The sequence below is a fragment of the Peromyscus leucopus genome, chromosome 8b (assembly GCF_004664715.2).
Source record: "Peromyscus leucopus breed LL Stock chromosome 8b, UCI_PerLeu_2.1, whole genome shotgun sequence".
NCBI lineage: Eukaryota > Metazoa > Chordata > Mammalia > Rodentia > Cricetidae > Peromyscus > Peromyscus leucopus.
Window position 1 is genome coordinate 51,288,040 of NC_051086.1, and position 13,399 is coordinate 51,301,438.

Here is a 13,399-nt window from a genome sequence, read left to right on the forward strand (position 1 = left end):
CTTCTCAGGGTATTTTGTCACAGCAACGGGAGCAGTAACTAAGAGACCTAGCAAGCCCAAAGGTACTAGGTTTGATCCCTAACCCTATAAAGCAAAATCATATTCAAAAGACCTTAAAGTGTCCAAATCACTAACCAATTCATGGAGAAGCAGTTAACCAGACACCTACTCCTACCTCCGCCAGGGGACCACTCTCTTGAGAGGGATGTACACTACCTTGGACATCTGGAGAGCATGTATGGGGAAATGACCGCAGACATCACAGACATATTGGACCACATTACTAATAAAATATTATTAATTAATAAGACCTGGTAAGCAACAATTTAAAAAAATGTCCTCTCCAGCTGGGCACTGGTGAAGTCATGCAGTCACAGCCATCGGCTATAATGGCAGCAACACTTTTGGAACACTTTGCTCACTGCTGAGGGAGCTGGGTGCCTGGAAGGCCCTGGTGGTGGTGCAGAAGTCAGCTGTGAAACTGTCTTAGGGAAGACAGAAGTGGAGACCCTATTCTGGACTGGGATGAGCAGATCCAGGAACGGCCGCTCATTCCTGTATCCTAAACACCTAGCACAGAACTTTCCAGAGCAGGCACCAGAACAATATTTGGTTAAGTGAACCAAGAAGGGCCTGACTAGAATGTCTAAATGTTAAACGTATGGAACATAGATTATTTTTTTTTGATGTCCAGTAGCATATCTGGGACCGAGTTTATTGGGTCTAATTCAGTTCTTCCTCTAGGAGGTATTTTTCCCATCAGCTCTCCACTCACATGGCGAGTCTGGGCTTTGCCCTAGAACCTGGCTGATCTTTGCCAATCTTGTCATCTGTGATGTGCACAGATGTGTCCAATGTCCTCCGGCTCCAGAGTAGTTTTCACCCTTTCTTGTACTGGGTAGCATCACCCAGCATACCAAGAGCTCAGGAGGCCTCCCGACGGGGCCCCCTCCCCTAAGATCTGATTTTCTCATCATCTGGTTAGTCTCAGCAACTCACAGCAAAGGGATGAACCAAGCTGACCTTTCTGGAGGTTTGTTTAAAGCCGAACAATGTTTGTCTTGTCCAAACACTATGAATTACTCCTGAGGATCCTGCCCGGTTTTACAATCCACAGCTACAAATGGCTTACATAAATAGGGACTTGTCCCTCGCCAACCCCCCCCCCCCGGCCCCTCTCCGCTCCTAACGGTTTTTCCTCCCCCTGTCCACTGCCCCCCCCCCCCCGCTTTTTCAGTCCTTCTTTCGGCCGCTTCACACCTTCTCCTAGCCTGTGTCTTTCTAGCCCAGTGTGGTAACGGGTCAGGTGCTAGGTTTCTCTAGGCCAGAGCTCACACCTGGGGTATTACTGGCACAAGCCCCACTGTGGGCTGGCCACCCTGTCCCTGCTATGGACAGGTTTCCCTGGCTGAGGGAACCTCTGAACCCGGTTGTGTGTCTGTGCGGTGCGGACAGTATTCCAACCACGGAAGCATGCTGGTTTGGGGGGACTCAGTATCCAGTCAGCCTCCAGCCCTCGTAGGCCATCACCCCTCATCTGGCTGGATGCTGAGCTCACCCATGCTGCTCTGACTGGCTGCAAATTCTTGGGACTTGATTCTAGTTTCTAGAAATAGGCTCCACTCGTTACGCTACTGGTCTGCTTTTGCTGATCAGACGAGAACTGTGGAGAACCATCTGAGGTTGTGAGCCTGGGAGTGAGGGGTCTTTGGGGAAGAGCCCAAATGTGGGCTGCATTTCTTTATTATGGTCCCTGTAACCACTGGCATCAACGTTTGGGGAAGTTCATCTCAAATGTAGTGTTCTGGGCCAGTGAGATGGTTCAGTGGATAAAAACACCAGCCCTGATGACCTAACTTTGCTTCCCAGGACCCACACACGTGGTGGAGAGCACTGACTCTCACAAGTTGTCCTCTGACTTCCACACGCACTGCGTCACGGGTGTTTGGAGTACACAGTAAAATAAACAAAAATGTGAAAACATAAATGTGTAAACATTTAAATCAACTAATGTGGTGTTCTGAGTAGGCCCTCCCTCCATATCTCGAGACACTTAGAAAGCAGTTTCTAGGAGAGTTGGAGTCTAGTACTCAGCTGCAGCAAGGGGTGGGTGGAGGCACCCTGAGAGAAAATGCGGGGTTGCTAACACTCCAAGGAGGTGTTGGTGAAGACTTGGGGAAATGCCAGGGGTGTGTGCTCTCGGGGCTGGTGGCTGGAGGTGTGAGTAGTGTGTGGGATCCTTCTACCCAGGGCCTCCAGCACTTGGGGCCAAATGTGATCTCATTTTACCCTTGTTTTGCAAACGAGGAAACTGAGCCTCAGAAGGGAGGCGTGACTTCCAGTCAGAAGTTGGTGAGTGGCATGGAATTCCATCTCCCGGGCACACCCTGGCCTTTCCAGAACCGCCCCCTTCCTCCCAGCGCCTCTCTTCTTTGCAGGTCCCAACCTCTGAAGGAGCCAACACCTCAGGGCCAAATCTGCCCAGCCAGGTGGACACACAACGAGCCCTGTCCTCAGGAAAGTCGTCCCAGGAGCTTCGCTCTGGGTGGAGCGAAGCCAGCTCAGGCCCCTCGCCCTCTCCAGAGCCCTGCTGTGAGCATTAGGGCTGTGGCTGGAACGCAGAGATCCCGTCCCACCAGAAGACAGGGGGCGCCACCAGGGAAAGGCTCCAACATTCAGACCAGTAGACTTTTGGGGGTCAAAGTGGGGGCTATTCTGAGTAAGGAAAAAGCCCCCGGCCCGGAGAGGACCCTATGGTCCAGACAGAAGTGACCAACAGTGCAAATGACACGTGAATTCCTGGGCCCCCGGGACGAAGGACAGGATATAGCAAAGAACCCAAAATAAAAGTCTGGCTCTGGTCGGGGTTGCACCAGCCCGGCCCTGTTTCTAAACCTTTTTTTATTCTACTCGCAATTTAGGACACCTAGGATCTCGCGGTGTGACCTCGGGCACCCACCGACGCTTTTGCGAACGGGTTTTAGACTGGTGATCCTTACTTAGAACCCTGGCTTGAACATCCTTGTGTTAAATTAGCTGCGCCTCCTTCTAGCTCGACACTTGATTTTTCTAATCTAGCTCTTTGTCCCCGGTGCCCTTAACCCCCTGCTTCCTGTTTCCCGAGCCGCCTCGGCCTGAGCCTGGGTCCAGCTCTCGCCCGACTTTCCCGTCGAAGGCCCTCGGCGAGTGATTCTCGGGCGCGCAGGCGGAGGCCGGCGGGTCCGAGGCGCGGGCCGGGGCTGTATGGAAATGGGCAGAGGAGCCGGCGGGCGCGGCGGCGATTTATTCTGGGAGTGACAGCCCCTTTGAGCGCTCGGCGAATGGCATTTTCTGTCTGTGAAAGCCTTTCTTCCCACCTCTGTTCAGATTAGCCCGGGGTATGAATGCACCCATTATCCAGCCCGCTGACCATTCTGAAACGCCAAATTAATTACTAAGCACTGAATCAGGCGCCCAGGCCGGGCCACTGGGAGGTGTGAAAATAGCGAGCTGCCGGAGATGGGGACCGCGAGGGGCGCAGCGCGCGGAGAGGGCCGGGCGGGGTGGCCCGAGGGGCGGGCGCGGCGGGACTCGGGCAGGCTTGGCCAGACGCCGAGCGCGACCTGCCGGCGTGACCGCGAGCGACCGCGGGGCGAGCGGGCGGGCGGGCAGGCGTAGAGCCGGGGTCGCGGCCCGGAGCAGGCTGAGGCTGGTGGGCATCGCTGTTGCCAGAGCGCACCAAGTGCACCGGGCTGTGGCTCGGGCGTGCTTCCTGCTGCGTGCAAGCAGTTATCTCCGTGCACCGCCCCGGGTGGCCGCCTCCAGGCGGCCCCAACTCGGGGCCACCCCCCCTCCAATCCCACGCAGGCAGACTGTGCGAACCGAAGCTGCCCTCTGCGGCCTTCCAAAAACTTGGGCACCACCCTCCGACCGCAGCCCCAGCCAGAGCTATCGAGCGCGGGACAGTCGCTAAGCTGCCTCCACTGCCGTGACACTTACCTGCGGGAGAGGGACGCTGGGCAGTGGAGGGAAGCGAGCTCTTGGTGGATCCTGCTGGATTGCGCCGGGAGCAGAGGAGCGCCCTCTTTTAAGACTCTTCCCCCAGGTTCCACCAGGTGGTGTCACGCCTGCCCAGCCCTAGCGGCTCCTCACTCACCGGGTCACGCTGGTACCGGGTGAGCGCTGCCAGAATCTCAATGACTCGCTCCCATCCGCCGGCCTGCCGCGTTGGCTTCAGTTGAAATTGGGGCTATGGAGGAGCTTGGACAGTCAAGGACGACAGAATGCATGCAATTAGAGATACACTAATTACCGAAGAGAAAGCCAGCCATTCACCTTAGCTTTGAGTTGGTCTGAGAATTGAACTGGAGAAATCTGGTGTCTGACCAGAAGCTGGGGATGAGCATGGGCTGGTAGAGAGGCTTGTTCAAGGACGTGCGATTTACGTCCCCAGCCCTCACTTCAAGTCAAGCTCACAGGACCTTTGATGCAAGGTGGTTAGCTTATCTACCTTCAGCAATTACCATTTAAATGACTAAAGAGATGGAGAATTGTCGCCATTGACTCTTGGAAATGGGTCATTTACACTTCTGAAAGAGGAATTTAAGATCCCCAGAGAGGAGGAGGGAGGAGCTCCATATTCCTCTAGAGAGCGCTACACCCTTCCATTGACCATCCTCAAAGCCTTGGGGACCTAAGGCGGTTCATACCGGCCACAACTGAGCTCAGCCAGAAACTGAGCTTCAGGCCATTATTAAAATTTTACACTGTAGGCTTTCTATATCAATAATTATAATTCGCTGAGACTTCAAATTGAATTGTTAACTTTTTTTGTGTGTGTCGTTATTTACTGACATTCCTTTTACGTAGCAGCCTTCCTCCTTCGGAGTTCTGGACTGTGATTAGTTTCTCATTCAACAATCTGCGGTGAGGGGAGTTTGGATAGTGAACTTTTTGTTGTTTGTTTTGTTTGTTTGTTTGAGACAAAGTCTCACTTTGTAACCCTGACTGGCTTGGAGCTCCATAAGTATGTCAATCAGGCTGGCCTCAGACTCAGGGAGATCCACCTGCCTCTGCCTCCCGCAGTGCTGGGATTAAAGGTGTGCATCTCCGGCACCAATATTTGTTCCTCTTAAAGACAGGTCTTGCTATGTGGTCCTCCTCTAGCTCCACTCTGACTTGTAACTGGAGGATCCTGCACCTGCCTCATACCCCAGAGTGCAGGAATTGGAGAGGTGCCCTGCTGCACTCTGCTGACCTTTGGAGTCTTCCCACTTCTCCGTTAGCAGGTCCCTGGTTAGACACGGAGTAGAGAGAGTCTCAGCCTTTCACTCACTGTAAAACAAGGACGTTGTTAGCAAGGAATCAGAAAGAAGTTGAAGCCGTTGCTTTCCACAGGGATTAAACACAGCAGAGGACCAGGAAGCTTAACAAGGCATGATTATCTGTTACTGAATCCCTGTCCTCGGTTTTTAATTGTAGACATTTCTTTCCCGGTTTAGACTAGATTCCTTTAAATGTTGGGATAGAGTCTTGCTATGAAACCCTGGCTGGCCTTAAATTCACTATGTAGCCCAGGCTGGCCTCCAGTTTGTAGGTGATCTTGTCACTGTCTCTCAAGTGCTGGTGCTGGGGTCAGGCATTCACCACCACGCTCGCTAGGTCACACTCTTTTGTTTTTTTCCTTTGCTGGGGATTTACTGAGGCTGCGGTGTGCTACACATGTGCTCTGCTGTTGAATGAACCCCCCAGACCCCTGGTTTTCTCCCACCCCCTTTCCTGCCCTTATTCTTTTATTTGAGACAGAGTCTCAATGTACGCCAGGTAGTCCTGGAATCCCCTGCTTCAGGATTCTGAGTGCTGAGCCTATGTTAGTGGACCATACCCAGCTTATTTACTTCCTTTTCTCATCTATCCTTTATGTCTATCTTTGTCTGGAACTCATTATGTAGCCCAGGCTGCCCCCAAATTTATGGGAATCTCCCTGCCTTAGCCTCCTCAGTGCTGTCTTCTTTTATTCATTTAAAAAATTATATAATATTGTATTATATTTTATATATAACATATATTATATACCTATACATACATACTATATATATATATGTATATATGGAGAGAGAGAGAGAGCACCACAACATGAATGTGGAGGTCAGAAGACAACTTTGGAAGTTGGTTCTTTTCTATATGGGTCTCAGGGACTATTAATATGTATCCTTGACTGACCTGGAACTTACTATGCAGACCAGGCCAGCCTTAAGCTCACAGAGATCTGCCTTTCTCTGCCTCCAAAGTGCTGGAATTAAAGACATGATTACCATACCAGCTATTTCTTTTTATTTACGCGTATGTGAGGATCCTGCTTGTCCGTTTATGTGTACTACATGCCTGCAGTGTCCTTGGAGGCCAGAAGAGGGCACTGGATCCCCTAGAGTTGGTGTTACAAGCAGTTGTCAGCCACTCAAATGTGGGTGCTGGGCCGCGAACTTGAGTCCTGGGCAAGAGCAGTGACCACTCTCAACTGCCGAGCTACCTCTCCAGCCCCTCACATTGTCTGCTTTTCTGGTAAAAATTTAACTATTTTATGTGTACGGGTGTTTTGCCTGCATGTATATCTATGCACCATGTATACGCCTGGTGCCGGGGGGGGGGGGGGGGGCAGAAAAGGGCATCATATCCCCTGGCACTGGAGTTATAGATGGTTGTGAGCCACCATGTAGATGCTAGAACCTGGGTCTTCTTCAAGAGCAACAAGTACCCTCAACCACTGAGCCATCTATCTCTCCAGCCCCAAGACAGACCATCTCAAAAAAGTAGAGTACGTTGGTACACATACCCAGTACCCAGGAGGCAGAGGTGGGTGGATCTCTGTGGGTTCGAGACCAGCCTGCCTACATAGTAAGTTCCCAGCCAACCAAAGTCTATCTAGTGAGGTCTCACCCTAGACAAGCAAACAGAACTTCACAGGCCGTGTTGTTGCTGCCTCCGGGCCCAGTGGCTGCCGGGACCGAGGCCCCTGCTCCCCCCCTCCTCCACCCTCCTGTGTGGTTGCAGTGGGTCTGTTCTGCCCCCACTTTCTAGGAGTCTGTCCATTGTCATTAAGAATCAACAACAGAGAGTAAAAAGTGTTGGAGAGGATGTGAAGAGATCAGAGTCTCTTAACGAGTGTGAGGAGGGCACAACGGTCCAGCAGTTTCTCAGAAAACTCAGGAGTACACGACAATTCAGCGATTCCAGTCTGAGGGACCTGCCCAAGAGAGATAAGAACACATCCACACAGAGCACGTACACAAATGTTTGCAACAGCATTGTGGGCTCTACCCAACCCCAGCATCCAGCAAGAAAATATCGGAGTGAAAGCATGACGTGACCGTATAATGGCTAGTTATTCCACCACGAAACCAAATGATTGCTGTGCGCTCCGTGAAACCTTACCCTAAGTGGAAGAAGCCGGTCACAGGAGATCATACATATATTATATGGTTCCATTTACAAGGAGATGCTCAGAAAAGGTGAACCGACAGAGATGGAAAGTGGTGGCTCAAGAAAGGCGCTGATAGAAGGAAATGGGAAGGACCACTGATGGGCATGACATTTGCTCTGAAGCAATGAAAGGCAGTTTGTATGATGGTTGCACAATTCTATGAATTTCCTGAACACTACTTTCAGTAGATGAGTCGGGTGGAATATGAATCACATCTCAACATGAATGTTAAATAATACTTATTCCAATTAATCCACATCGGGTCCTAGGATAAGCCCTGGCTACTCAGAAATGATTCAGGCTCTGCACCCAGGAACCTTATATCCTAACTGGTGGATTTTTAAAAAAATTTATTTATTTATTATGTATACAGAAGAGGGCACCAGATCTCATTACCGATGGTTGTGAGCCACCATGTGGGTGCTGGGAATTGAACTCAGGACCTCTGGAAGAGCATGCTCTTAACCTCGGAGCCACCTCTCCAGCCCCATAATTGGTGGATTTTTGTCATTCCAGAGTCCCATGATCTTCTAGCAGAAGGAAATTCCCTCCTTGCACCTTAGTGCGAAGACTTCCAGGGCGAACGGAAGGCCTCTCTACAAATTCATTATGATCTTTGAATCCAAATAGTGTTCCCCGTGACAGCAGCCATGTGCAAAGCCATAGCAGTGTTCGAGGTCAGCAGCCTGCCATGGAGCTTCAGACCCAAGCCTTGCCCCTCACTAGCTCCTTGAACCTACTCAAGCCACTCATTTTCCTTGTGCCTTAGTCTCCTCACATGCGATATGAGGATAAGATGTCTATGTGCTAAAGATTTTGTAGTGCACACATTAATGTATATAAAACCATAGTGTGGGGTAGCTGTCTGCAAAGACCTCAGGCTGCTTCCCCACCGTCCACTAGGTGGCGCAGGCGCACCACTTTGGGCCACAAAGATGTCTTTCCCCCCTACTACCCCGACCCCCCATACACACCCCACACCCCACCCTGACCTCCAGCACAGTAAACCCTGGGTTTTGGTAGATGGTGTATGTAGTTCACCAGTGTTATAGCTTTGGTTCACCTGTGAATTATATATGGCAGTAGCACTGATAATGCAGGTAACTTTTTCTAACTAGTGCTATTCGCTGGGAAAAGTTGTATTTAATGCAGAGAAAACCAGTCTACAGATCGAAGGCTTGCAGCCTGAGCAGAGCTCAGCTCCACGGTTGCTTTGTGCTACCCACCAAGCACTGCAGCCGGCCATACTGGAGGTCTCCCACAGTTACCTTTCATTGTATAAGTAGACACCCCATGGTCATCCTGAGATGAAATTGATAGATGATATAGCCTTCCGACATGCATAACGTCCTCTTCCAGGTCAACCAAAATGTCTTCTTAGGGATAGAAGAAAAAGCCACACACAGGGAAATCTTATGCAAGTGTCTGGGCACAAGGACGTAAGATGGCATAAGGAAGTGGGTAGATACTTGTGTCTGTGTGTGGGATGACCAGGGAGACCACAGGAACAAAGACTGATAGAGGTGTGAGCCAAACCCCTTGGGAAGCATTGCCGTAAGCAACATGGTTTTTCAGAGTGGTCACAGTGTTGGGTCCAATTGCTTTGTTGGAAATGTTACTGTGTATTAACATCGTGAAAATAAAAAGTGTGTGTTCCAAGACAAAGTAAAGTTGAGCTTTGCCTACCGGTGATTTTTCTTTTTTTAATCTGCATGATGTGTAGTGTAGTATTTTAAAAGATACAGGAAAAGGGACGCCTCTGTTGTACATGACTGTCCCCTACATGCCACGCACTGCCGGCACCTGGCACTTCTGTCCCTGGCTACTAATAGAAATGGCGACCCCCCCTCCCCAACACTGTGGCAGCCCAAACCACTTCCCCACAAATTTCCAATTGAACAATAGACTCTCCACTGAGCACTAGAAGTTCAGGATCAAAACTGCATGAGCGTTCCTAGCAAGGGTGCCATTTGTCCTGCTTAGAGCTGGACTTGTAAAAGGCATTTAGTTTCTTTCCAGCCTACACAAACTCACTTGTCTGGGGCTAGAGCTGGCCCTCAAAGAGGGCTCCAGAAGAGAGAGGGCCTCTTATGCTGAATTTCTCCCCTCCTGTGTGCCCTGTGTCCGGAAGGGAGATCCAAAGGATGCTAGCCTCCCTGTCAATCTCATGTACAATCTGGTAGTCTTTGGGAGGCTTTTTTGCAAAACCCGGCTGGGAAGTAAATCAGCATAGACATAATCCCGATTTTAGCAACTGGGGCCGGGGCCCTGGCCTGGGAGAACTTCCTTGCTCTGTGTGTTTGGCATGTCAGTCACAAGCTATTCTTGCTGTGTCTTCTCCGAAGCAAAGCTGGTGAGCCCAGAACTCCTCCGGACAAGGTTTCTGACAGGCCGGCAGGTACAGGCTTGTTCACGGGGCTCAGTCAGTTCATTACACTCACCTCCACCTGCACGGAGGCATTTTCCGGTCTGTACATCTGGCCCCTCCATTCTCATGCAGTTGTGGTGTATCCCTGCCCACTGCCCCTCCCCGCCCCCCAACCTGAGGCTTGTTTGTCTTGCAAGGCAGGTATGACATGGCCTGATCCCCCTCACTGGTATTCCTGGAATTTAACTGTCTTAGTAGATCCAGACCTAAGTGTCTCTCCTCCTCCTTACACATTCTATCACTTTAGCCAGTTGACATCTCTGGGCCATCTGGTCACCCACACAGCAAGCAGTCAAATGTTCAAGAATTCTCTCCCAGACCCTCTGACCTAAAAAGGGCAGCGGAGGGACCAAAGCCCATCAACAAGCCAAAGGATTGGAAAACTGTGACTGCGACTTTCTACTGCTACTATTCAAGCCTCAGTTCAGATGGCTTCTCACCCAGGCCTCCACCCATGCATATGGATTTTTTAGTGTGTACACATTTATTGACTCCTCCGGTATGTCAGGCTCGATGGGCACAGAACAGTTGTGTGCTCATCAAGCTACAAGCCTAGAAGGAAAAGCAGACATTCAATAAACAGTAGCGTAAACATCTGTATGACCGAAACATAGTTTAGTATTACAAGAAATAGAGAGGGAGCCAGGCAGTGGTGGTGCAGACCTTTAATCCCAACTCTTGAGAAGTTGGATTAGAAGCCAGCCTGGTCTGTAGAGTGAGTTCCAGGACGGAAGAAACTCTGTCCTGAAAAACAACAACAACAACAAAAACAAAACAAAAAAAATACAAAAACAAACAAACAAAAGGATAGAGAGAGATGGGCTGGAGAGATGATTCTGCAGTTAAGAGCACTTGATGCTCTTGCAGGGGAATCTGGGTTCTGTTCCCAGAACCCACATGATGGCTCAGAACCACCTATAACTCTAGTCCCAGGGGATTAAATAAATGGCTTCTTCTGGCCTTCATGGGCACCAGGCACACAAGTGGTATATATACATACACACAGGCACTCACACATACACAGAAGATAAAAAACAAAACCTAAAAAAGAGGAAGACATATAAAGACCCTAGAGGCTGGGACTCTGGTCACAACTGAGGAAGTGACATTTGAGTTGAAACTTGAGGCTTGAGACGGTATTAGTTGGGTGAAGAGAATGGAGAGGACAATTTCCCCATGGCTGGGATAAAGCAGGCGAAGGCAGAGGCAGCCTGGTGCAGTCAAGAAGCCATAGTAGCATTTGTTAATCGTGTGCAATGTGTCCAACCTGGTCTAAGAGCTGGGCCAGTCCAGTGCTTCTAATGCCTACTGTCTTCATTTCACAAATGAGGAAACTGAGTCATGGGGGAGGGGTAAGAGTCCCCCTGAAGTCACAGAGCTACAAGGCATCAGAGGCAGCATTTGGGCACAGGGAATCTGACTTCAGGACTGTACCCCTCAGCCCTATAGCAGAGCGCCCACGAAGATAAAAGGTCGTGGAATCAATGGTAACACAGTGTTGGGTGCATGTAAAAAGACAAAGTCAACCGGGTGGTGGTGGCGCCAGCCTTTAATCTTAGTACTCAGGAGGCAGAGCCAGGTGGATCTCTGTGAGTTCGAGGCCAGCCTGGTCTACAGAGCAAGTTCCAGGACAGCCAGGGCCACACAGTGAAACCCTATCTCAGGGAGAAGAAAAAAAAAGGACAAAGTCACTTTGCCAGTGCACCTGTTGAGGCTAGAAGGACAGAGATGGTCACGGAAAGGTGTTTTCTTGGTCAGCTGTTTCTGGATGCTGTTGTCCTGCCTGCCATGGGACCAGGGCTTGCTGGACCAGGGCTTGCTGCACATTGCTACGTACTCTCCCACTGAGCTACATCCTCAGTCAGAGCACAGACTTTCAAAAAGAGGGAAAGAGACTAACTTCTTAGATAAAAACAGAGACTCGTGAAAAAAGGAAGTGGAAGCAAGGAGTCGAGAATGGCATTGAGTCTTTTCTCATTTTCTTCACTTCGTGCCAACAGTTGATAGCCGCAAATCCTCATTTGGTACTTCCTGGGGGCTAGGCAGTCTTCTGAGCGTATTTTATTCTCCGAGTCATGTCTACATAACAACCTCAAGGTCAGGGCTGTCCCTCTCTCCATTTTAGGGGTTCCGTGGTTTGACGCCCTTGCGTTAAGGAGGTGGTTAGGCTGTGTTTTCTACATAGTTTATCAGGGCTCTGCTTTGGTGGGGAAGCATTGTACACCCAGCTGTAGGGGTCGTGATTGTAGCCCCCCCATCACACTGCCTCTCGAGGGCTTTCAAAGTTGCTCCTTTGCAAGTAGGAAGGGGGGTGGGGGTGGGAGGGACCGGGGATCTGGTGTGGTAGGGCTGGGGTGAGTGGGAATGGCTGACCTGAGCTTACTCTGCCTGCTCAGTCCCAGAGATTCTTCCCACTCTCACCCTGAGAGGACGCAGGGCTCTACAGACTTTCACAGCTCTGACTGTCACATCAACACACTCAGGGAGGAAGCAACTTGCCAACAATTGACTCTGGTGAGGAATATAGTGGAAAGAACTTTCCAGAAGGCTAGCGGCCTTCCGCAGGTTTCATCAGAGGTCGTCCTATGAGACTTGGCTGTCCGTCAGTCAAAGAAAGATGCAGGACACAGCCTGGGCTCAGAACTTCTGTGTTCTGGTTACCCCAACCGGCCTTTAGGCGGGGCTGTTAGTACAGCTAAGTCAAACTTCCCCTCTTGACCAGAGTGTGGAAAGGCCCGGAGGGAGGTGGAAGGGAAGAAATGGCCTGCAAGGGAAGAGCTGGATCTAAGGTCAGCCCGATACTCCTCTTCCTTAAAATACTAGCACCCCCTAGTGGGCGCTGGCTCTATTTACACTGCAGGGTTCTGTGCCCGGCCTTAGCTTTTCACTGAGCTCCAAATGAATTTGTTTGTTTGTTTGTTTGCTTGTTTGTTTATTTTTCGAGACAAGGTTTCTCTGTGTATCTCTGGCTGTTCTGGAACTCACTCTGTAGATCAGGCTGGCCTGGAACTCAGAGATCCTCCTGCCTCTGCCTCCCGAGTGCTGGGACTAAAGGCGTGCGCAGCTAGGTCTGGCCACTCCAACTGAAATTTAACATGACCTTGAATAATGAAATTATTATCCATTACACAAAAAACACTGTGATTTTTGCCCCCAATAAAATAGTGTTTTTTATAAATATCATAAACATTGTTGGAAATATCATTTATTTCTATTACTACTGGCTATTAGATCTGCCAGTCAATCACATAATTAGATACATTAATAAAGAAGTGTACTGTGTGTGATGGTGCATGGCTATAATCCCAGTCCTCAGTTTCCTGAGGCGGGAGGATCCTGAGTTTGAGCCAGCCTGTGGGATTCAGGCTAGTGAAGGTCAAGGAGAGAGGAATGGAGGGAGGCAGCACAGGTCCTTGCCTTAGTCTGATGTACTGCTGTTTCTGTGGTTTGATGTGAGTATCTGAGCTCTCCAAATCCTGCTGGCCAGGATTTGGAGCAGGACAGCAGTGGGA

The 13,399-nt window shown here is 50.2% G+C and overlaps 1 protein-coding gene across 1 annotated transcript in view; it reads right to left on the reverse strand.

Moving 5' to 3' along the window:
- Ntn1 (netrin 1) overlaps nt 1-4,075 on the reverse strand; it is a 201,211-nt gene extending 197,136 nt beyond the window's left edge. The window contains exon 1 of the mRNA XM_028869391.2: nt 3,979-4,075. The gene's annotated coding sequence lies outside the window, so the exon portion shown is untranslated. The remainder of the gene's footprint in view (nt 1-3,978) is intronic.
- Nucleotides 4,076-13,399: the final 9,324 nt, after the last annotated feature.